Source organism: Rhinichthys klamathensis, unplaced genomic scaffold, assembly GCF_029890125.1.
Source record: "Rhinichthys klamathensis goyatoka isolate OS25496 unplaced genomic scaffold, OSU_Roscu_1.1 h1tg000352l_1, whole genome shotgun sequence".
Lineage (NCBI taxonomy): Eukaryota > Metazoa > Chordata > Actinopteri > Cypriniformes > Leuciscidae > Rhinichthys > Rhinichthys klamathensis.
Window position 1 is genome coordinate 1,845,878 of NW_026606863.1, and position 26,623 is coordinate 1,872,500.

Consider the following 26,623-nt stretch of genomic DNA (forward strand, 5'->3'; position numbering starts at 1 on the left):
GTGTCTTTGTGTTGCTTCTGAGGACAAAGAGTGTGTTAAGGAGCCACCTGTTTGCCATTGGGGTTGGTGTTTGAGCACCATTTGCCATGCATGGACATGATCCACAAATAGACATGGTCCTTGAATAACATTTCTATGCAACATCCTTAACGTTTTCACTATACACACTTAGAATCAAACGCAAATAATTGGTTGAGAAGCTTGTATAAGGTGTCTTCACACTTGTAGTTCGGTTCTCTTGGTTCTTTTGGTCCGGACCAAAAAAGAAAATATACATTTAGTCCTGGTCCGCTTAGAGTTTACACTAATCCTAGTCATTTTATAATAATCCATAGTCTAATGGTGTGTTCACACCGAACGCGAATAGAGCGTCAAATACGCGTCTATCGCGTCTAGTTTAGACGCTTGAACATTCGCTCGAGTTCCAGTTTTTCTACTTGCGCGGCAGACATTCGCGGCAAACGCGTCGCCCAATTCGCGTCATTCGCAACGTCCGGCGCGAATGATGCGTCTATTCGCGTCTTTGCATTGACTTTGTGTGTAATCTACTCGCGCAAATAATTAAATTTGCGTTCGGTGTGAACACACCATAAGTCACTTTAAACACTGATCCTAAAGACAAAACTTTTATGGCTTTTTTGACAAATATTTTGTGACAAAACTTGTCGACCATAAACAATGCTGTGTGCTGGGCTAAATCCGCTCGCTGTATTCCTAGTATATGATGGAACTTGTGAAGAGCTTATAAAATGTGTGAAGGAGTCAAAACAGTGGCAGGAATTCCTCAAGTCACACACACAAATGAAGATCTGACACGGTTCTGATCCTGTACCGAACTGTGATGGGCAACATCGCAAATATGACGAGAAAAAACAGGTAGGCCTATGCTAAAGCATTCTGTCCTTGGTTGCATCTTGACATCATGTCCTGTTTTTGGTTCGTTAAGATGTCTTTGGTCCGTGTTGCGTTCATATTAAGTCGAACTGCACATCAGTTTTCTTGTCCGCTTTACTAAAGCGTCCGCTACTTACACTTTTTCGGTGCACACAGAGTTCGGATGGCAGCGTTCACACCAGGGTTCTCAAGTCTCACGCATTGGCCGTGAGACACACGCAATTCAACCTGCTCACACGCCACACCATGTATTTCTCACGCTGAAAAGGCAATGCCAACCAAGTTGTCCTGCAAGCTTTATATAACGTTGTATACGAGGCGCAGGCACACAAAGTGAAGTTTCCTGCCGCCAGCGCGTCCGGTATCTCGGCCAGATTGCGTTCGTTACTAGGCAACATAGATGCACAAACACACGGAAGTTGACTTAAAATACATCCAGTTTATTAGCAACACCGTGCACGAGTGTGAATCCCGCGATATCCGCCTTTGATCTCACAGGTGTCAGATCCACTGCGAGAAGCGAGATCTGTCCGGCTTGCCTGCGCTTTTTTCACTCCTCCTCTCTCTGCAGCCGCCTACTCTCGACTACATTTCAGGCGAGGCAAGGCGCATCTCAAACAAGCCTATTCTCGGCCACCGTACGTTCGTTACTAGGTAACCAACAATATCGCGTGAACACACGTCGTGATCATAGGCCATGATGGGGAAGGTAAGTTGGAAGAAAGCTCGTCTAACATTTTTAGGCTAGAACATTTAATATATAGCCAATCTTATACATTATTATTGATGCAGTCAAAAACTCTACAACTACTTTGCAACCAAGCCAGAAGCTTTTGCTAAGGGAAATGTTAGTGGGTATGGGAAGGAATTAAGTTTATTGAAGAATTAAATTTTATTTTAAATTATATATTATACTGTATTAATAGTCTTTCTAGTTACATCAAGGCTACATGTATTAAGGCAGAGTGCTCTGGGTAATATTTTATATCCTGTCAAAACATACATTAATCATTGCCATTGCATTTGTATTTTTCAAAGATGTCAGGGAAAAATGCAAAAAAAATTGTTTTTCCAAACTGTTTGGAGTAATTTGTTATATTTTAGTAATTTTGAAATATAACATTAAAGAGTAGGCTATATTTGATGTGATGAATTGCTCTGTCATTTATCAGATTTACCAATTGTTATAATTTTAATTAGTGCTGGTTGATTATGAACAATGGGTAAAATTGGGGGGCGGGGCTCCACTGGGGCTCCTCCCCTTGGGCTCCTCCCCTAACCGCATGTGATCTCACTCCAAGCTTTTGATAAAACTTGAGAACCCTGGTTCACACTTATGAACCGCATTAACAGAGCAATCGCACCAGGTTTCGTTTTAATCAAACCAAACCTGCCGAGTACGAACACACCCTTAGACTAACCCTAAAACTTGATTGGTAATGTTCCAAGACCAACAAGTGTGTTGCTCTAAGTCTAAGAAATGGTCATACGTTACAGTAAACTTGAAATAAAGACTGACAATAAATATTCATGACTGATCTTAGTGCACATAATTCATCAGTGCATCTTATTCCAAATTAAAAAAAAGTTTATAATTATTTATAAAAACTGAATAACTCATGTCTGCATGCATCTTTCCTTTATGTCTGACATCACATTTTTTCAAAAATAGAGTCCCACTTTTTACTATTTTTTCATTGAATTTCCAATTTCATTCAGAAATACACCAAATAATTTAAGTAAAATAGGTTGCGTGTTGGTTCAGGGTACATTTATACGACAACGATGTGAAAACTGTTTTTCCTCTGCATTTTTTTGCGTACAGACGACACCAATGTCAAAACGATCCCAGTTCACACGGATCCGCGAAAAACAACTAAAAACACTGTTTTATTCATGCCATGCCAGGCCAGTACGCATGACGTCACTGTTTGCACAAACTCGTGTTTTTGTAGTGTACACGGTGACGATAACGGAATCGTTTTCAAAAACTTGCACTTTGAAACCCGTTTTCAAAAGTTTTCATTTTTCAGGCGTCCAAAACGCTGTTGTCGTGTAAATAAACGGCCAAAATGCATAAAAAGTTTTACGTTTTTGGTTGAAAAGGGTGTCGTGTGTTTGAGCGGTTGGACAAGTATGAAGGATTAAAAGTCAAAATTGCCTTATTGATATTTGTTTACTATTAATTTCATTACATACATTTACATTTATGCATTTAGCAGATGCTTTTATCCGAAGCGACTTACAAGAGAGGAAAAAAAAGCAATTAATCAAGGAGCCAACATTACTCATGACAAATAAAAAATCATAAATCTTGGAACTGAAAGTGATGGTGATGAAGGAAAGGATGGAGAGATGCAGATGGACGTTCCTTAAGATGGTGTGTCCATGGAGTCTGGGAGTGGATGATATTCATATGTGTGTGTGCTGCTGGTGTAGTGGTCAGATACCCTGCTGTTTTAATAGCCCATAAATCTGAGCAGGCTAGAGGCTGCTGTAGTCAGCTCACTGAAAGCCTTTCATGCAGAAAATGAATCAGACCATTGGAAAGTAGGCGCAAATGCCTCGCTCCACGCCGCACACACACTGCATTTCTGCCCAGCCAATTCACAGGCCCTCCACTCCATTCCAGGTGGCTTTAAGCTAATAAAACACTCCATTAATGACCAGCACGGTTTGCTCACCAGATAATTCGCTGTGCTATCCTCTTGCTCTCGTGCAAGCATGGATATGCTTGTTGCTGTACTTCATCAAAACGAGCCGTGACATGGTATCTGGAAGTGGAGGGTTATTGAATTAAAGCAGCTCTTTAATGTTCTCCAGTCTGCAAACCCATCTCTGCAGTCTTCAGTATCGCATTAGACCCATCTCATCATCTCACATGCAAACTTGCATGACCTCCACACCATCCTAAAGATATTACCAACATTTAGGCTTTTCCTCTTTCTGCATCCACAATACTGAATACAATCACCTTCATCTCTGGTTGTCAGAGTGTTGCTATGCAGCTGCTAGGATGTTTTGAGTGATTGTCAGACTTTATGCAGTTGCTTGGGTGGTTGCCAGAGTATTGCAATGCAGTTGCTTAGGTGTTTTGGGTGGTTGCCAGAGTGTTGCTATGCAGATGCTTGTGTGTTTTGGGTTGTTGCCAGAGTGTTGCTATGCAGTTGCTTGTGTGTTTTGGGTTGTTGCCATGCAAATGCTTGGGTGTTTTGGGTTGTTGTCAGAGTGTTGCTATGCAGCTGCTATGGTGTTTTGGGTTGTTGCTAGAGTGTTGCTATGCAGATGCTTGGGTGTTTTGAGTTTTTGTCAGAGTGTTGCTGTGCAAATGCTTGGGTGTTTTGGGTTGTTGTCAGAGTGTTGCTATGCAGATGCTTGGGTGTTTTGGGCTGTTGTCAGAGTGTTTCTATGCAGATGCTTGGGTGTTTTGGGTTGTTGTCAGAGTGTTGCTATGCAGATGCTTGGGTGTTTTGGGTTGTTGTCAGAGTGTTGCTATGCAAATGCTTGGGTGTTTTGGGTTGTTGTCAGGGTGTTGCTATGCAGATGCTTGGGTGTTTTGGGCTGTTGCCAGAGTGTTTCTATGCAGATGCTTGGGTGTTTTGGGTTGTTGCCAGAGTGTTGCTATGCAAATGCTTGGGTGTTTTGGGTTGTTGTCAGAGTGTTGCTATGCAGATGCTTGGGTGTTTTGGGTTGTTGCCAGAGTCTTGCTATGCAGATGCTTGGGTGTTTTGGGCTATTGCCAGAGTGTTTCTATGCAGATGCTTGGATGTTTTGGGTTGTTGTCAGAGTGTTGCTATGCAGATGCTTGGGTGTTTTGGGTTGTTGTCAGAGTGTTGCTATGCAGATGCTTGGGTGTTTTGGGTTGTTGTCAGAGTGTTGCTATGCAGATACTTGGGTGTTTTGGGTTGTTGTCAGAGTGTTGCTATGCAGATACTTGGGTGTTTTGGGTTGTTGTCAGAGTGTTGCTATGCAGCTGCTTGGGTGTTTTAGATTCTATGCAGTTACTGTAAAAAAATCTCTCAACTCCCTATTTGGGATTCAGATTCAATGTTTGTCAACTGTATGTCAAAATACATATAGGTACTATGTCTCACAAAATCCTGAAGGCAAATCCTGAACACACAAGTCACCGCCTTCACTTTCTGGCAGTTTAAGATAATTTACATAGATAAAGGCATAAGGGCGGCCAAACCGGGTTAACAAGAAGTATTTGCATTCACCTGAGGGCAAGTGACGACTAACTGTGGCACTCCCATTGGCCATCTGCCTTGTGTTTCTTTTCTTTCTAAAAAATAAAAACCATATGATGTCAGTTTTCATCATTTTGTCCCTTAGTGGTGCTATGATTAGGGCTTGAAATGGTGTGTAATATAACAATTAAAATAATGATTTTGGTTGGATGACTTGTGCAAAAAATATAATTCCTAAAAATGATCTTTTCAAGAAATGCACGCACACACACACACACACACACACAAAACGAAGATGCACATGAGTGATAGAACATAAGACTATTAAAGGCTCACTGAAGTGTCTTGAAACGCACAGCATGATTTAATGTGTTGATGTAATTTCCACTGAAACAGGAAAACGGGGCGGGGCATATCGAACAGCTCCTCCCCTTTTTTTAAATAGCCAATAGCGTTTAGTTTATATCACAGCTCCGCCAGAGCCATTGAACTCGGTAAAGCCACAGTTTCCTCCTAATCTCTAACCGTTTCTCCTCCTGATCTCCCACATATCGCTTTAAAATACAGCATTCAGTGCAGAATATCAAACAGGTCCGATATGTTTTCTGGTCTGAGCGACTCGATCATATGATCCGCTCTGTGTGTCGTGTCTCTGGACCGGAGCTGCAGCGGTTCACACGACACTGATGTGAAACCAAACTTCATTCGCAATGGAAAGCATATTTACCTGTCTGAATCGTTCCCTATCCCCCATATAGTGCACTATGTGCCGTTCACAATATAGACAAAATAGTGTAAAGAGTGACTGATTTTACCTGCAGCATCAGCGTCTTTTTATAGTGTAGGGGGCGGAGCTTCAGATTCTAGAGAGCATTTGATTGGACAGAAAATCTGATGAGAAGCTGAAGTGCAGAGTGATGTCATTAAAATCATGGATCCATATTGGCGGCAGTGAAAAACTGTTTTCAATGCTTATATCTTCTAAATGTGAATTTTGTCATTGTTTTGGAGCACACTAGCTTAACAGCAAGGCTGACAAATTCATACTAAAAGACAAAGAACTTCAATTTTGATTTCATGGGGACTTTAAACACAAGCAGGCGGCGTTTGGACAGACTCTGCTCCTCCAGATGTGAAGTGTGGATGATCTCCACGGGTGGCGTTTGGCTGACACAGAGAGCCTTATTAAACACTGTGACAGTGGAGTGTGTTTGCTTACAGAAGCCCCGTGTTTGACAGGCCTTTGTGTGTGTCAGGCCTTTATGAAATGTGTCAACAGCTCCTGCTCGACTCTTATCTGTGCTGATAGACACATGATGCTAATAAAACACTCGACATGCAGTGCAAAAGACGCAGAAGCTGCAGTGAAATTAACCCACAGTCTCGGTCTGATTTGGCCTAGATATACAGAATAAATAAACTCTTTTTTTTTTTGCCATATTGATGGGGTTTAGTGCAATATTGACTGGCTTTAAAAAGATATCAGAAAAGCAATACAATAAGATGAAATGTAAACACACGGATGAAATATATACATGGAGGGCAAGTAAACCTGCGACTTGAAAGATGAGGACAGTCCAACAGTGAATAATTAAAATTACAAATACAGCCTTGATTAAATACCGTTCCTTTAAGACTTTACGACTCAGACTTGTTCACTTTTCACTTAATTAACTGCCAAAGGTGTTCATTGGCCTGTACGAAACGACCATTACTGAAGAAAAACAAAATTTACAGAGGCAATAAAACAACACAGGATCAATAGGATAATCTGATTTGCACCTCCAACTAGTGTATTGTGTTTCAGGCCTGTTTAGAAGGGCTTTTGTTAGACGAACTGGCGGCTGTTCAAGTGAGACGCCAAAACAAAAGATCAACTCAGAGACACACAAATGATTGTGATTATATGAATCCTTTCTTTTTCATTGAGTCGTTTCTCATCTTGATGATCTCAGAGGTGATAGTTTCACAGCCATCATTTCTATTCAACGGTAAAATGGGTGAAAAAAAATCCCATAAACTTACATTCAAGTATTATGATCCTCAGACCAGATGGTCACACTTTAGATTAGGCTCCAATTCTCACTATTTACTATCACTTTTGCCTTAATAAACTCTTAATTACTGCTTATTAATAGTTAGTTGTTAAATGTAGGTATTGGGTGGATTAAGGGATGTACATCATGGTCATGCAGAATAAGGCATTAATATGTGCTTTATAAGTACTAATTATCAGCCAATATCTTAGTAATATGCATTCTAATAAGCAACATAATAATAAGAATTGGACCCTAAATTGTTACCAACATTTTAATTACACTCTAAACAACGCTGGGTTGTTTTAACCCAAATTTGGGTCAAATATGGACAAACCCAAATGTTGGGTTAAAAATATAATTTAAAATTTTAACCCAACTTCAAGTTTCACTTTCAACTGTAATTTTTTTAATGACATTTTTAACCCAACATTTGGGTTTGTCTATATTTGACCCAAATTTGGGTTGAAACAACCCAGCATTTTTTAGAGTGTATATTCTGCTGAAATCAACTAAATGACTTTATTGTTCATTTTGCTGAATGGGATTCAAAGATCAGAGTCAGTATGATCCGAACTTTACTAATAGACTGAGGGGACATTTACACGACACCATTTTCAACTAAAAAAAAAACTTTTATGCGTTTTGGCCGTTCTTTTACACGACAATGTGTTTTGGGGACGCAAACTTTTGAAAACAGGTTTCAAAGTGCAAGTTTTTGAAAAAGATAATGATATCATCTCCGTGTAAATTACAAAAACAAGAATTTGTGAAAACGGTGACGTCATGCACGTGTGTATGTGCAGTGTCTGAATTCACTCACTCGTTTCCATTCACTCCCTCAAGTGAACTGTATTAGTGGGGTAATGTAGGGAATAGTGAATAGGGGGCGATTTCGAACACAGACTTTGTGAACGGGGATCGTTTTGACAACGCTGTCGTCAGTACACGAAAAATGCAAAGTAAACACTTTTCTGTTTTTATTACATCGTTGTAAACATATCCTAAAACATTCCCAAATCTTGGGGATTTAGGGACCAATATCGGTTCTTAAAAATGAATTCAAATGGAGAAATCGATATTTTTCACCCAGCCCTATAGCTAGTGGTGTTTGGTAGAGGAACGCAGCGCAGTGAAGAGCCCCTCACCCACAGCCTCAGGCACAAGTGCACTTTTGTCTTGTGGGACAATTGTGATGCTGTGTCTGCCGCTGTCACTGGCACCGTCAGCCCCAGCGTGGGCCGCAGCACATGCTAAAGCTGCCATCATTGTTCTAGCGAAGAACTTCACACCCCAGACAACAACAACACGCGGGACTGATACGTCTACATATCACATGTACCTACGTGTGTTTGTATCTTATATGGAAATGTGCAAAGAAAAATCACTAGTGAGAAGTCTTTTGATTTCACAATTGTTTCTCCTTTTTTAATGCGGTTTAAATGCTTTATTTTTTATCCGTAATAGTTTATATCAAATTTAAAGTTCTTTAATTCAATGTTAAAGTTGTCTCTAATACTTTAATTCAATAAAGAAACAGTTCTTTAAAGACCAAATGATCTGAGATGTGTTATGTAAAGCATATAAAACAATACTTTTACTGTATTACAGCAATTGACCAATTTGAGTATCCATTTTTATTTCTCCAAAGGAAACCTTTTATTAAACCTGGTATTATTATTCGAGGCTTCTGGTCATTCCTAGGATATCCAGATCCACCAAAGGAGGGAGAGCATTTTTCACATTTAGCTCCGAAGCTCTGGAATAGCCTTCCTGATATTGTTCGTTGCTCAGACTCGTTCTCCCAGTTTAAAACTAGAATAAAGACGCATCTATTTAGCCAGGCATTCATATAAAATTTTTTATCTTTAAGTTACTGTAAATTCGGCCTCTACTTCATAAACGCCAGAGGAGAACGGGCCCCGACTGAGCCTGGGTTCTCCCAAGGTTTTTTTCTTTCCATTGGGTCATCTGATGGAGTTTTAGGACACCATCGGGTCACTTGATGGAGTTTCTCGGTTCCTTGCCACTGTTGCCTTTGGCTTGCTCAGTTGGGGATATTCAAATTAAATGACCCATCATACCACTGATCAGCTCTACCAAACTTGGATGTCTTTTCCAGTAATAAACAAACACTGTTAAGTTGTTTTGATTGATACTGTGAAGCAGCTTTGATACAATCTGTATTGTGAAAAGCGCTATATAAATATATTTGACTTGACTTATTAAAAATTGTTGAAAAAGACACTCAGTCTATGAGTTTTTCTGCACTCTTAAGAATAAAGAGTCTGTATTGGCTTTGATGGTTCCATGAAGAACCTTTAAAGCTACACTGTGAAATATTTTAAGTTGATTTTTAGCAACAAAAAAAAACACTTTGTTCTTTCAAAATTATATGTTCTCATTAATGTCTAATCACTTCAACCAACTAATTAAGTATTCGTAAGTGTATAATCTGTCATTTAGAATACATACGAGCGAGTCGCTCGAATGGCGGAAGCCATGTTGTGCATCCATCTTGAAAATACATTAGACAAAGAGGGACATACCTGGAAATTCAAGCTTTGCCTTTCGCGTTTTTACACTCAGTGCCACCGTGACAATTGCGAGAGGGAGATTACTCGCGACTGCCGGCAGATTTGAAATAATACGTCCACCGTAGGAGTTAAAACGGCCTTGGAGTGGGAGGGGCTAGAAAGTAATATTCAGTTGGTAGTCATATACAACTTCACCACTAGATAGGAGAAAATCCTACACAGTGTAGCTTTAACATCCATGGGCTCTTTCCATTCCACAAAATGTTCTTTACAGTGGAAAAAGTTTCTATAGATTTATGATCTTCACACTAAAGGTCCTTGCACACTGAGTCCGAAAATCGTGTATGACATTGTCGCACGCTTACACACTCCGAAACTTTCGTCCGTCATAAAAAAATTCGGATCGGGTTCGATTTGTTCGATTGTTTTGAGAGGTGTTTTGACCATTCAGAGCCACTGAATGACGAATACGAAAAAAACGCATGTGAAAATTTCGGACTCAGTGTGCAAAGACCTTCAGTGTGTGGACCTTAAGAATAAAAATGGTTCTTTGGGGAACCATACATTTTTTTTATTGCATCGCTGCAAAATCACCCTTTTGGAACCTTTATTTTTAAGACTGTCCGAAAAGTTTGAAGTTTAACCGAAGAAACAAAGTAATAAGGCAGAGACCGTTTATACTTAAGTTTATACTTAAACTAGATAAAAAAAAAAAAAAAAAACAGTTTGTCAAGACAAACTTGGATGATGGTTTAGAAAGCTGTGCAAGTCTGAAGAAGCTTGAAGGTTTTAAAGGAACAGTGAAAAAAGAAAAACAGACAGACAGACAGACAGCATGTTTAAGCACATTGCTAACTAGAATTAGCATGTTTCTAGCATGAATTAGCACATTAATAGCATGTTTTAACACACTGCAAACATGAATTAGCACTTTTTTAGCTTTAACATAGCATGTTTAAGCCCATTGCTAGCATGTCCTTAGGTAGTTGCTAGACTTTGGGTTAGGGTTAGGGTTAGGGTTAGGGTTAGCCTAACCCTAAGCTTAAATACTCTATTAGAGTTATAGTATTAAAGTTTTGACCCCATCAATGGACGTTAATGGGACTTTCTGTATAGATTTGATCGTCCGTTTAACGAAAATCGCAAGTCGGAACAGTCTGAAGGTCTGACCCGAGTCAGTTAGCCAGTTCTGCTAAATCCTCTGAACATAAGGAAAATGTTTCTGCTGCTAGAGAGAGCAGATCTAGGCAAGTGGACCTGGGGCAGTGTGGCAAAGTAGCTTCTTCTTCTTCTTCTTCTTCTTCTTCTTCTTCTTCTTCTTCTTTTGGGGTTTTATGGCGGTTGGCATCCAAAGTGTTGCATTACCGCCACCTACTGAATTAAATAGTTTTCTCAGTGCAGAATATTTACAGTGACCACCCTAAAGTTCACTGCCCGTTCTATATGTCATTCTCAATGGTCTGAGATGATATAAATTCTTTCCTCGGCGTATTATCTAGTTCTTCTCCTGATATGTCCCCAATGTCCAAGAATCTTCTCGCCGCATCCAACACCATCTTGATCCTCTCTGATTTCCCTTTAATTTCCACAGCACAATTGACCACCATAGCAATAAATCCCAGAAATCGCTTCTTGTCCATTCCAATAACGTTATTCTGATCATCTCCCTTCTTTCCCGGCTCCTGTTCTGTTTGCACTACTACTCGTTCCATTCTCTTAGTATCTTCTGCGTATGTTAGCCCTTCTTCTGCTCTGATTTTACTCACTTTTACCGGTTTGATTTTTTCAGGACATTGCGTTGACCCCGCAGGATGATTTCCCGAACAATGAATGCATTTTACCTGTTCCTCTTCACACTCCCCTCTTTCACAAGTATTTTTCCCACATCTCCTGACTCCTCTACACACTGCAGCCACATGTCCATATTCCTGACAGCAATAGCACCTTAACGGAGCTCTTTCATAAGACCTCACCCTGTAGCATATATAGTCTACATATATCCTCTCTGGCAAATCTCCCACAAACGTCAGACACACAGAAGTACTTTCTTCCCTTTCTCCTTGACGGAATCTTGTCAATCTTCTGGCCTCACAAACTCCTTCAACGGCCCGAAACTCCTCATCTTCCACTGACAGCGGTACGCCACTTACTACTCCTTTCTTTTTGTATTCTGTCCCGAGTGGGAAACATTTCACAACTCTGTAATCTGTATACTCCTTAATCTTTAGAGCTTGTTCTCTCTGATGCCTTGACACGCAGTCAATAATAACCATCCCACTCCTTGTTATTTTAATGGACCGAACATCTCCGAGTTTCTTTCCAACGAATCTTCCAACCTCGTGCGAATCCTTGAAGATCCCGTCACTTTTTGTTACTGCTATCATTCCTACTTGATATCTCTCAACAGTTCTTCTTGTCTGGCTTTCATCACTTGAAACACTGTTCTTTTTCCTTTTCCTGTTCTCAACTCCTCTTGTATCTTCTTCATTTCCCTTCGCTCTCGTCTGACTCCATTTTTTCCCCCTTCTTCCACCCTGGCAAAGTAGCTAACGCTTTCCCTAAAAGTCGCTCAATGACGCCATACGTCAATTAGCATATTCATGACGTCATCGCGTGCGTTCTGCCTGGCTAATGTGTTTTCTCTCTAAATTCATGCTCACATACTGTATTTTAATATATCATATAATATAGCCAAAAGCTGTTCTCATTTCTTATTTTTTGTCAGACATTAGAACAAGTAGCTATGATATAGTGAATGTTTCTGGTGCTCCTCTCAGCCCTTCACTGAACAGGGGAGACGCAGAGAGAGAGTGACGGCAGGGAGAAAGCAAGAGCTCGCGCTCGCAGGACAGTACTGGCAACATCTGGAGGTTATTGAGGTTTGTCTAAAAAAGTCGCTAGTCGCTTTTTTGAAAAAAAAAAAAAGTCGCTAAAGGGGTCTGAAAAAGCGACAAAGGCGCTAAGTTGGCAACACTGAGCTGTGGAGGTGGAGGGGCATTGTAATGAATACGTGAAATCGATTGGCTGGGAACATTACATTTGAATGAACCAATCCGAACGCATTGCAGAACTATTCGTTTATGTGTGTGTTTTAAGGTGAAGTGCAAATGTAAGTGTGAACATGTACAGTAGAGTAAACACACACACACACACACACCGAATGAGGCCGCAGATGTGTTGATGAGTGCGTTTTCCTCATGAGCGGGTGTGTGTGTGTGACCCTTGCCTGCAGGCTCGGTAGATTTTGGGGAACCATGTGTGTGTGTGTGTGTGTGTGTGTGAAGAACGCGTGCTGCCTCGCTCTCCCCGCCTCAGTGAGCAGGGCCTAATGAAGCGATGAGTGTGTCCGTAGGGCAGAATGGGCCTCGTGTTCCTACGCAACCAGGAGTCATGGGGAGGTGGTGAGACAGCGAAATGGGGCTACGGCTGCAGCTTCTCCTTTCTCGCTTTACATAATAACACACACACTTCTGCAAACGCCAGCCATATATTGTCATTATTTCTTGTGTTTATTAGTCCAGTTTCCCTCTTTTTCTTGTTAATGTCTCTCAGTCATTTGCATAGTTTCTCAGACAACTTCTTACTGTAAGTTATGATATCTTGCAACGCCCTAACAATGCCCTGTAGCAACTGTATTGAACACTTAACTGCAGCAATGACCTGAAAAAAACTCAAGACACCCCAGTGAACAGTTAGCAACGCCCTGGCAACCACTAACAACTTCCTGGCATTGTGGTGGGAGTTTTGTATGGGTGAACATCAATCATATTTTCTTATGAAAATCCAAAAATGTTCACATTTAATACATTTACTGTTTATTGACCAGGGTGCAGTGTTGACATTGTTAAGCATAACTAAAATTATTGCTTTTGTTAATTGATATAAAGATGAAATAAAATACAAATATTGTTTCATCTCTCCTACTGGTTTAAGAGGACATTCATAAATAGATTATATCATTTAATTAAATAATTTTAATATTTTGTATATAAATTATATAAATAAATTAGGGCTGTCAAACGTTTAATCGCGATTAATCGCATCCAAAATAAAAGCTTGTGTTTACATAATATATGTGTGTGTACTGTGAATAATTATTTTTAATACATAAATACCCACACATTTTATAAATACCCGTGTATTTAAGAAATATTTGCATGTATATACTGTATATAGACTGAATGTAGCCTATATATATAATGTATATTTTATATAAATATAAACATTTTCTATATAAATAACATATTTTTCTTAAATATATACATGTGTGCATTTATATACAAAATAATTATACACAGTACACACACATATATTATGTAAACACAAACTTTTATTTTGGATGCGATTAATCGCGATTAAACGTTTGACAGCCCTAAAATAAATATTAAGTATTGTGTTTCATCTCTCTCTCTCTCTCTCTCTCTCTCTGTATATATATATATATATATAATGTGTAAAGTAAAACAAATTTACACTTGCAAAAGTAAAATAAATGACTAAATACATAACTAACTAATAAATTAATAACATATAACTTCTAACCAACTAAATTAATCCTTAAAAATGTTATAAATGAAAATGAATGAGATATTATGGTCTGGCCACTAACTGAAATAAAATAAGTTGAATTACTAAAATTACCAATACAAAAAAAAAATTTGGGACAAAAAAAAGGTCAAAAGTACATATACAAAAGTTACTAAAACGTAAACTAAAATTACAATAAAATTCTATATTAGCATATAAATATTAGCAACTAAAATAACACTGCCGGCGTGAAGGAACACTTCCTTTCCCAAAATGCAATGTTGTGTAGCCAAGCCTCAAAAATACCAGCATGTCAGTATTTTACAAAAGGTAATATCATGATGCTCGTACTTATTTTAATTTGACAGTCTCTAATAAAGCAAAGCACATGGAACGAGATGCTAAAAGCTCGAAACTTGATACAACAGCTTAAACAGAAAAAAAAGTGCACACTGAAAAAAAGGACAAATGTAGAGCATTGCATTCAGTCAGCTGGTGTTTTTAACAGTATTCAATGACTTATCAAATCATAGACTCCCATATGCCTTGACTTCACACTCGAGTCTCAAGGGCTTTAGATCAGCATATGTGTGTCTCTCTCCAAACGCTCTGGTAGAGTCTGAGAAGGTCAAGAAGTGACCCAGTAATGGCCAGTCTGTTGCATCACGATCCTTATGCTGCTGGCTTTAAGTTTAGACACCATATTGAATGAAAACGAGGCTGTGAGGGATAGACTTACAGTCTTTACAATGGCAAGCACTGTATAGCTCCTAGATCATGTCATTTTCACAACGTTTAGAGCTGTTTATGCAGTTTTGGTCTTGTTCTCAGAGAGATGTTTCCTCACAATCGGCACAACAGTATTAAACACACTGTACTTCTATCCCTCACAGCCTCGTTTTCATTCCGGTCAAAATTAAATATGCCGCTACCCCGATTAAGGTCTATTGACTGTTTTGCACAATTTGAACCAACATAGTAATATGCACATTTTAAACTATTTTTTTTTCCAGTTGACACTCTTAAAAATACCCTTACAGGTGAAACTCGAAAAATTAGAATATCGTGCAAAAGTTCATTTATTTCAGTAATTCAACTTAAAAGGTGAAACTAATATATAGACATGCAAAGTGAGATATTTCAAGCCTTTATTTGTTATAATTGTGATGATTATGGCTTACAGCTTATGAAAATCTTTTCACAATATTCTAATTTTGAATTTGGGGTTTTCATAAGCTGTAAACCATAATCATCAAAATTATAACAAATAAAGGCTTGAAATATCTCACTTTGCATGTAATGAGTCTATATAATATATTAGTTTCACCTTTTAAGTTGAATTACTGAAATAAATAAACTTTTGTACGATATTCACATTTTTCGAGTTTCACCTGTATTATGAAACTACTTAAAAAATTTCAATATTAGAAACATAAAACCCAAATTAGATCTCTTTGATATCTCCAGTATCTCACATCTTTCAGAAGAGACCACGGCTGCACAAAATTCACAACTGCCTCACTTTCAGTTCATAAGCATGAATTTTAATTCAATTGGCCACACCCACTGATGCATTCTGGTAAATTAAGTCTTCTTCCACCCATATAGTCTAGAAAAGTGAATTTATTAGATATGATGACACACACACACACACACACACACAGACATACACACATAATCCATCAAAACTTCAAGACTTGGCCTTTTAAAATATTTTGAAAACCTAAAAAACAAGCTTTTGTCAAGCCAAATTTTAATTTTGTCTAACGTTGCTTTTAGTTGACCCATCCTGCTGTTTGTTTCCTCAATTCAAATTCTAATTAAATCCAGGAATTTGAAAAGGGATTATCAATTCAGATATGAATGGCTAGAAAAGCCCTGGGAATCTCAGCATGTCTCAAACTGTGCTCAAAATCTGCAATCAAATATCAGAGATTTCACGAACAACTCAAATATTTCTCAGCAAATTCTCTTAAAACCAACTTTTCTTTACATTCATTTTAGCTTCGTCTTCTTACTGTATGCCAACATTTTTATTTCTCCTAAGAAATAATAAGGAGAATCATCTGAGACAAAGCTGATAATTAAACGAACCATAAGGAAGAACTTGAGATTTAACCCTATAAAGACTATATTATATATGCACATTTCAGCTCGTGCTTGTCTTTTTGCTGTCAAATCTTCACTGATTTTAATTAAGTAGTAAACAATAGAATAACTTGTATATTGTTAGTGATATTTCAAGATGAACACTTACTGGACTGAAGCAACGTAGCTTTACTTGATTAAAATCATGTTCAAATGTGAGTATCAATGATCATCGGGCTTTTGAGGAAGGTTTATTAGTCCATCATCGCTCAATCATCATTGTATTGCATTGCATTAGTTTTGACCATACAACTAAGCATTTAAATATCATCTAAGACATATTATTGGCAGATATAGAGTGACGATTTATATGTGTTTTATGTAAGTATCTGCTACTGTAATAAAGACCACACTGATTTACATTACAAGCATCAGAATTTCATTAACTTTTTGCTCATATAAATATCAGCATCTGCATCAAATTGCATATTTCTTCAGCGTTTTTGAGTGTTGAGCTCATATCATATTATATGAGACATAAAAGCCTGATGTAGCAATTATGATAAAAACATAAAACTTTATATTATATATATTTTTTTAGTGCTGGGCAACGATTAATCACGCTTAATCGCATCCAAAATAAAAGTTTGTGTTTACATAATATAAGTGTGTGTACTGTGTATAATAATGTGTATATATATTTGTATAAGAAATATACATTTATACATGCATAATATTATGTATCAATATTTTATAACACATTTTTCTTAAATATATACAGTACATGCATGTGTGTGTGTATATACAAAATAATTATACACAGACACACACACATATATTATGTAAACCCAAACTTTTATTTTGGAAGCGATTAATCGTTGCAGCACAATTTTTTTTGCCTAATGTTTCAATAAGCTTATTTTTTTCATGCCAGGCTTTACAGGGTTCAGAAAGAGCAATCGCATTTTAACTGCGGATCCCGGTTACACGGTTAAAGGACAAAGTGTCGCAGTGCTGATCTATTCTTAGTGTACGGTGCGAGGAGACCCTGCTGCCAGATCCTACAGCGCTGGATCAAGCCGACCCGTCCGCCATCTGTCCCCGAGCCCCGGCCCCGAGAGCAGCAGCGAGGGCCTCCAACACGAGCGCTGGGCGGAGGGAGGGCGCGTTCTCCTTCTCCTAGCAACCGGCCCTTCTTTTACATGTGTTTGAGGGGGTTCAGTGTCCTTATGGCGGGTCCTCACTCGCTCTCACTGTCCTATTTATGGTAATGAGCCATCTGCCCTTTCTCTGAGGCTGGTGTATCTGTGACGGGACAGGCCAGGGGTGGGGGGGCGTTCGGCACTAGTGCTGATATCTGTCTCTTAGCACTTAGCAGACGGACTTGTTGATTCACTGGAGGTAAATGGGCCATGACGCCGCGCTCGTTGTGTCCAGACCTATTCATTTATTTAACAGGAAACATTAAAAATGCAATTCAGACAATGGCTCAAACACACCTCTTTTATCAGGATTTTCACACTCTGAATTTTCCATAGTTATTGTTTTGTTTCTTTTCTTTTTTTGTGAGGATGAGATAAAGGGTTTTAAAAAGCATTTTATAGGGATTGTACTTACAAAAGGCTATTTTTAGCTGATTAAATATTTTACAGCTGAGCTCAGCTAAAAGTGTATTTATTTACTGTGTTTTTGTTTTTATGTGTCGTTTAGTCGGAACTTTATAAATCTGATAGTAGTAATAATTATATACCGTTTGTATATTATTATTTAATGAGAGATGTTTTTTATTACAGTATATGAGTAATAATTCTAAGACATTTTTTATCATTATAAATATTTTTTCTCTACATTTTTTTATTTGTTGTTAAAAGTCATAACCAACTTTTTAACGTGACAAATATTATTTTGCTTTAAAAAAAAAGCACTAAAGCATTTTATTTTAGGGTCGAAGACATTATGCTCTAAAAACTTGAAAACACCTCTTCTATAATGGATGTTTTAAATTTCTGTATAAAAGTAATTTTGGATATTTTAGGTAAAGTTGAGCTGCTTTCACGCCATGTCGTAATTACCGTAGTCTCAAGATGACAAGATGTGACGTTATATTCGGACTGGGAATTATGTGTTTCTATCATCTCCTAAATGAATGTGCAGCAGTCAGGTGGTACAGTGGTCAGACGGTGGTCAGGTGGTACAGTGGTCAGACAGTGGTCATGTGGTACAGTGGTCATGTGGTACAGTGGTCAGGTGGTACAGTGGTCAGACGGTGGTCATGTGGTACAGTGGTCATGTGGTACAGTGGTCAGGTGGTAGAGTGGTCAGGTGGTACAGTGGTCATGTGGTACAGTGGTCAGGTGGTACAGTGGTCATGTGGTACAGTGGTCAGGTGGTACAGTGGTCATGTGGAACAGTGGTCAGGTGGTACAGTGGTCATGTGGTACAGTGGTCAGGTGGTACAGTGGTCATGTGGAACAGTGGTCAGGTGGTACAGTGGTCAGGTGGTACAGTGGTCAGGTGGAGGTGGTACAGTGGTCAGGTGGTACAGTGGTCATGTGGAACAGTGGTCATGTGGTACAGTAGTCAGGTGGAACAATGGTCAGGTGGTACAGTGGTCATGTGGTACAGTGGTCATGTGGTAGAGTGGTCAGGTGGTACAGTGGTCATGTGGTACAGTGGTCAGGTGGTACAGTGGTCATGTGGTACAGTGGTCATGTGGTAGAGTGGTCAGGTGGTACAGTGGTCATGTGGCACAGTGGTCAGGTGGTACAGTGGTCATGTGGTACAGTGGTCAGGTGGTACAGTGGTCATGTGGTACAGTGGTCAGGTGGTACAGTGGTCATGTGGAACAGTGGTCAGGTGGTACAGTGGTCATGTGGAACAGTGGTCAGGTGGTACAGTGGTCATGTGGTACAGTGGTCATGTGGTAGAGTGGTCAGGTGGTACAGTGGTCATGTGGTACAGTGGTCATGTGGTACAGTGGTCATGTGGAACAGTGGTCAGGTGGTACAGTGGTCATGTGGTACAGTGGTCAGGTGGTACAGTGGTCATGTGGAACAGTGGTCAGGTGGTACAGTGGTCATGTGGTACAGTGGTCAGGTGGTACAGTGGTCAGGTGGTACAGTGGTCAGGTGGAGGTGGTACAGTGGTCAGGTGGTACAGTGGTCATGTGGAACAGTGGTCATGTGGTACAGTAGTCAGGTGGAACAGTGGTCAGGTGGTACAGTAGTCATGTGGTGCATGTGGTACAGTGGTCAGGTGGTACAGTGGTCATGTGGAACAGTGGTCAGGTGGTACAGTGGTCATGTGGTACAGTGGTCATGTGGAACAGTGGTCATGTGGTACAGTAGTCAGGTGGAACAGTGGTCAGGTGGTACAGTGGTCATGTGGTACAGTGGGCATGTGGAGGAGGTCATGTGGTACAGTGGTCATGTGGTACAGTGGTCATGTCGGACAGTGGTCAGGTGGTACAGTGGTCAGGTGGTACAGTGGTCAGGTGGAGGTGGTACAGTGGTCAGGTGGTACAGCGGCCAGGTGGCACAGTGGTCATGTGGTACAGTGGTCATGTGGTACAGTGGTCAGGTGGTACAGTGGTCAGGTGGCACAGTGGTCAGGTGGCACATTGGTCAGGTGGTACAGTGGTCAGACAGTGGTCATGTGGTACAGTGGTCAGGTGGTACAGTGGTCAGGTGGTACAGTGGTCAGGTGGCACATTGGTCAGGTGGTACAGTGGTCAGGTGGTACAGTGGTCAGGTGGCACATTGGTCAGGTGGTACAGTGGTCAGACAGTGGTCATGTGGTACAGTGGTCAGGTGGTACAGTCATGTGGCACAGTGGTCATGTGGTACAGTGGTCAGGTGGTACAGTGGTCAGACAGTGGTCAGGTGGTACAGTGGTCAGGTGGTACAGTGGTCAGGTGGTACAGTGGTCATGTGGTACAGTGGTCAGGTGGTACAGTCATGTGGCACAGTGGTCATGTGGTACAGTGGTCAGGTGGTACAGTGGTCAGACAGTGGTCATACAGTGGTCATGTGGTACAGTGGTCAGGTGGTACAGTCATGTGGCACAGTGGTCATGTGGTACAGTGGTCAGGTGGTACAGTGGTCAGACAGTGGTCAGGTGGTACAGTGGTCATACAGTGGTCAGGTGGTACAGTGGTCAGACAGTGGTCAGGTGGTACAGTGGTCAGGTGGTACAGTGGTCAGACAATGGTCAGGTGGTACAGTGGTCAGACAGTGATCAGACAGTGGTCAGGTGGTACAGTGGTCAGACAGTGGTCAGGTGGTACAGTGGTCAGACAGTGGTCAGGTGGTACAGTGGTCAGGTGGTACAGTGGTCATGTGGTACGAGCTCTCGGAAAATTCCCTTTTTAAAGCTGTAATTACGAGCTCTACGAGGACGTTAACCCTTTTACAAGTTGAAATCACACAATTGCAGTAATTATGATATGGCGTGAACACACCTTTTGTCCTTGTTATCATCAAAGACTTCCTTATTTGTAATTTCCTCAAATACAGAAGCAATCCTTCACCAACAGCCTCTGACTCCCAGCATGCACCCTGGCTAGAGCGTTGGCATGTGTGTGGGCTGCAGTATGACACACTCGCAGTGTGTGACGGGGAGGTGTGAAGGTAAACTGTGAGAACTGCTGTACGTGCTCGAGTGTATAATCTGAGTGTGTGGCTGTGATGGTTATTTATGGTAAATAAGTGTGTATCAATGAACCCCATTCTCAATGAAGTACCTGTTATCTAAATTCTTCAGTACCAGATTGTTACATTGGACATCAAATGATGACCCAACGCAGTACCAGAACTGTACAAAAGTAAAGTAATTTTATAGAGATTGTACTTGCAAAAAGCTTTTTTTAGCTTATGAAATATTTTAGAGTCGAGCACAGAATAATGCAAAATGAAAAGGCAAGAAAATTATATATGTGACCCTGGATCACAAAACCAGTCACATGTCGCACGGGTATATTTGTGGTAATAGCCAACAATACATTGTATGGGTCAAAATTATCGATTTTTCTTTTATGCCAAAAATTATTAGAGTATTAGGTAAAGATCATGTTCCATGAAGCTATTTTGTAAATTTCCTACCGTAAATATACAAAAACATTTATTTTTGTGAGTGAAAGCACCACAATCGCGAACATAAATGGACAAATTAAAAGGCAATTTTCTCAATGTTTCGATTTTTTTGCACCCTCAGATTCCAGATTTTCAAATAGTTGTATCTCGGCCAAATATGGTCATATACTAACAAACCATACATCAATAGAAAGCTTATTTATCCAGCTTTCATATGGCGTATCAGTCTAAATTTAAAAAAAAATGGACCCAAGTGACTGGTTTTGTGGTCCAGGGTCACATATGTGTGTGTGTGTATATATATAGCCTATATAATTAAGCGATTAAATATCAATTAAAATAAAATTAATTAATTAATTAATTAATATAAACAAATAAATATATACAATTTAAATAAATATAGAAAAACACTTAAAATATATACAAATAAATGTATTAATATTACCATGAATTGTATAGGCCCAACAATTAGCAAAATCATTAACAGTTCAGTTTATGGGTAAATGACAAATAATGAAGTCTAAGATTGTGAAGGGGAAAATTTATTTGAAAAAAATAAATACAACAATTAGGCTATTTTAAATGATTATAATTATTTTATTTATTTATTTGATTTTTATTATCTGCATATTTTATTACATAATATATTATATTATTTAACTATATAAAAATGATGTCTAATGAATGCAGACGTGAGCAGAGGCAAAATGTCCTGATTTCTCTCCTCACTCTCAGATGTTGTATGAGAAAGTCTCTTGGCGTCGTGCTGACGCTGAAGTCATTACTATGGCAACTGATGTAGATGTACGGGATGTTGGCTATAGTGTAAAAATGGATCAGATTACATCACTAGCAAAATAACAACTACATGGACACTGGACAGACAGCCTTAAACTCAAACATAAGTGACTATGGCATCGTCCAGCATTGCATTATTATAGTCACAAGTTGTCAGTCACTATGTCATTTGGATCCAACAATCAGACAAGACCGAACACGTCTGTGAGCAGCTGCGCACACATTACTGATTGTTTTCTGAAATACAATCAAATTAGCAAATATAAGTCCTGCATGCAAAAAAACCATCCTAAGCTGAGACGTCTATCATAGAAGAACTAAAAACACATCACAATAGTCCATCTTCATTCAACAAAATGGCTTCCATGTGACTGAAAAGCTAATGGATGAACATTACGAATACAATTTCAGCTAAATATCCCAATCCCAGTGAAATCTGCATACCGTTTGCTAAAACATCTTGTTCTGTATATGTTTTAAAAGCTATTTCCCAGCATGCAAAATTGAACCGAACTCTGAATGTCATAAATAGATAACATTTTTAGTATTAGCTTTGAATGAGAAAGTTTCTTTTGAAAGAAATTAATACTTTTATTCAGCAAGGATGCATTAAGCTGATCGTATCTAATGCTTGTTGAACGCTCTTCTTGAAGCAGATAAACGTACTGTTTAGATGCTTTTGACGAGCACGAGACACACAGACTGAGGTCATTCACACATCCTTAATCTCTCTCTCTCTCATAACTGCATTAATAACTGCATTAGTCTGCTATCAGTGGCTGAAGCCTTTGTTTGCTTGCTCTAAAATTAAGTTTTGGAATAAGCAACGGAATCGTTTGATGAGATGCTTAAGAAATTACTCTTACACACGTGTGTTTTAAGGACAAAAACCTGACAAATGTCTTGAAATACATCATCCGAACAATGTGCGTTGAATTATTCGAAAATAATGTGCATTCTTTTTTAATAATTAAATGGACTGGAGTCAATTATTCCTTTCAAAAATAGTCATTTGTAATGCTACAAAAGATTTTTATTTCAAATAAATGCTGTTCTTTTGAACTTTCTATTCATCAAATAATCTTGAAAAAAATATCACAATTTCCACAAAAATATGAACCAGCACAACTGTTTTCAACATTGATAATAATCATCAATGTTTCTTGAGCATCAGATCATCATATTAGAGTGATTTCTGAAGGATCATGTGACACTGAAGACTGGAGTAATGATGCTGAAAATTCAGCTTTGATCACAGGAATAAATTACATTTTACTATATATTCACATAAAAAACAGCTATTTTAAATTGCAATAATATTTCACAATATGATGTGTGATATTTTTTTATCAAATAAATGTATTTTTGATCAAATAAATGCAGTCGTGGTGAACATGAGACTTCCTTTAAAAACATTTGCCGACCCCAACAAACATTTTCCGTTTTGTGAAACATACCTTTCTGTAAAATAAAAGGTTTGATATGTTGCTATATGTTTAAAATGCAGTCCAAACTCTTTTTTGCCATGACTGTGTTGTCAGAGCAGGCGGATCAATAACCGCAGACTCGACATACACGGTGTGTGTAAAATGAAGTCTCAGATGTTCACCGAGGAAGACAGTGAAGGTGGAGTTTCGGCAAGGACAAAGACGAGCTGTTTATGGTTACATAAAGTCAGGTTTGGGGTAAAAACATTAGATTAAGCCGAGTAAAAACACGCCGTCCGGAAGAAGTCGATAACTGTGTCAGTACTGGTTTGAGAGCAATGGTCAGACTGATAGCATCACAAGGGCATGTGATTTTTACATGATACGGTTGTCATGGCAGCGGCCTAGATCATACTAAGAGAGCGGAGACGATTAAGACCGAGAAGAAATACATTCTGACCACTGACAGCAAATTGTATAACAGAGAAAACATCTGATTAATCATGGCATTTGCCTGTGCAAAAGTTACAGTGCGGTTGCCATGCAGTAGGCATTCTGAGAAGTTGTTAGTACGTTGCTATGCAGTTGCTAGGCTGTTCTGGGTGGTTGCTAGGTGGGCAGTCAAGCATCAAAGTCAATAGAGCCCAAGTGATATTCTGGGGTTTTTCACCCATTTGATCATCTTCATGGGGAAAAATATATATAAATCTGATATGGTTTAGAACAGTTTCTCAACTGGTGAGTCGGGTCGCAAGTCAAAGAAGCAACAACAACATGGCTGCGTCCAAAATCGAATACTTCCCTACTATGTAGTATGCATGCATGGGTCCCCTGATGACCTACTACTTCTTTCAAGAGTCAGGGGTGACTTGTATAAACTGCTAAGACTAGTCTTACAAGTTAAGTCATCCAATTTTTTTCTTCAAGACTTTTCATTACTTTTTAAAGTTAGGCTACATAAAAACGTACATTGGTCTAATTTGATACCGAACAGTAAGACTGATACCCCTAACTAACTGCTAGTTAGTCATACTAGTTCTTAAGACACTATCTTAACATAATGGCTATGTTTATGCAACTGGCCCCTGAAGTGTGCATGAGCCATGAGGCCACAGGGGATTTATAAATGAAAGGGAAGCGATGCAACTGCTGGTAAGTCACGTGACAGTAACAACATGGCGGATAAAGTACACTTTAGGTCCGAATTTCAATCATAAGAGCACACATTTTCACGAAGTAAATTCAAATGTAGTAGCTTCTCAGAAAGTACGTACGCGATTTCAGAGTCGTGTTTTTTTTTCTGAATTAAGACTTTTATTTTGAAAGACGTGCGTGAAACCGGTTCGTTGACTCTTCTGTCAGATGCAGTTGTGTGCCTGAGAAAAACACGTTGTCATGATTCAGTATCTGCGATCAGATGAGATGTTGTCAGGCTATTATCTGTGTAATTATTCTAACGTGAAATAAAAATCTCTCACCTCAGAAAAACGAACTTTCCTGTCCTGTCGCATGCGGAGGCGTGGCTGTATACACTTCCCTATATAAAGAGCAAAATATATTACGAGCAGTTACTTGTCAATTAGTAAGTCATGAAATTACCAGTACATTACATTACGTAACTTCTACTTCGTGTGTTGGTTGGGAAGAATTTGCACTTTGCATGCAGGTATGATGTTCATTATATTCATCAGGAGGACCAGTGTCCATATTAAAAATTGCGCCGCGGTGACGTCACACACCAAAAAACCATAGACTGAAAAAATTGTTTTTATCCCACATGTTTGACAAAGACCGATTGTACAATTGTAACCTATTCATTCACTAATTCACTAAGGTAACTATTGTTTCCGTAACCCCATAATAGCACTTAATTTTCACTTTGTGTTTATTTTTGCATATGTTTTAAATGACTGGTGGCTCAAACAAATTTACTGACTTTATTATGTTAACAAAAACTAATTTGGGACTGCTATTTAATAGCCTTAATTAGTCAGTATTAATGTTATGCATGTTATGTTGACTGTAGGCCTACTTGTGTGTGTGTGTGTGTGTGTGTGTCAACCATTCTTGTAATATATTTGATAGGTTTTTAAAAGCAAATTTATTACATATTTTTCATAATTATAGGGTGAATTGAGGTTGATTGTGATACTTTTCCCCAGTCTTTTTAATGGCAAAATGTGTCCCAATCAACCTGAATTCATATGTATAATTTTTTAGGAAATAGGTCAAATTTCTAAAATAACCAAAATGTGGAAGAACCACTGATATAGAAAAGACCTAGGACAAAAACAAAACCCTTTCTTCTCAGTATTTCTCCTTTTCTTTAGCTTGTTCCCTAATCTATTTGTCTAATTAACCTGGCATTGTATATTGCAAACTAAAAATATAACCTATTTCAAAATATCAATAACAGTATATAAATAATAATAAATACTGCCACTGCCACTATAGCAACTCAAAGGTTAAGGGTTTGATCCCCAAAGAACACGTCCACATCAAATGCATCTTAAACAAAGAAGCAATAAGACTGGTAAAACATGGTGCAAAAGAGCAACAGTTTGATGCATGTATAAGAAACCTGAATGCACTATAAAAGAGTCTGACAAATGAGTCAATTCAAAAGTTCTATGCGTGAAAGTTAAAGGAGAGAGTTTTTGCAGTCGTTTTGAATGGAACTGAGAGGCACCAACCTCAGCCAGAGAAATCTCAGTAGATCAGGTGTTATAGTCTTGCAGAAATGAGCAGTCTCAGTCCTGGCCTTGACAACAAGCAGTTTCGGTTCCTTTAGCGCCAACCAAAGGGAACTGTGCATGTGTTGAACAGTTGATGTGAGCGACATGCCACATCCTGCTTCACACACACACACACACACACACACACACACACACACACACACACACACACACACACACACACACACACACACACACACACACACACACACACACACACACACACACACACACACACACACACACACACACACACACACACACACACACACACAGAGCTTCCTGTCACTGGCAGCACCAG

General features: G+C 39.0%; 1 protein-coding gene across 1 annotated transcript in view; it reads right to left on the reverse strand.

The window, feature by feature from the left end:
- The window catches only part of foxn2a (forkhead box N2a), a 68,988-nt gene extending 42,608 nt beyond the window's left edge, over positions 1–26,380 (reverse strand). Inside the window, exon 1 of the mRNA XM_056232657.1 lies at positions 26,281–26,380. The gene's annotated coding sequence lies outside the window, so the exon portion shown is untranslated. The remainder of the gene's footprint in view (positions 1–26,280) is intronic.
- Positions 26,381–26,623: the final 243 nt, after the last annotated feature.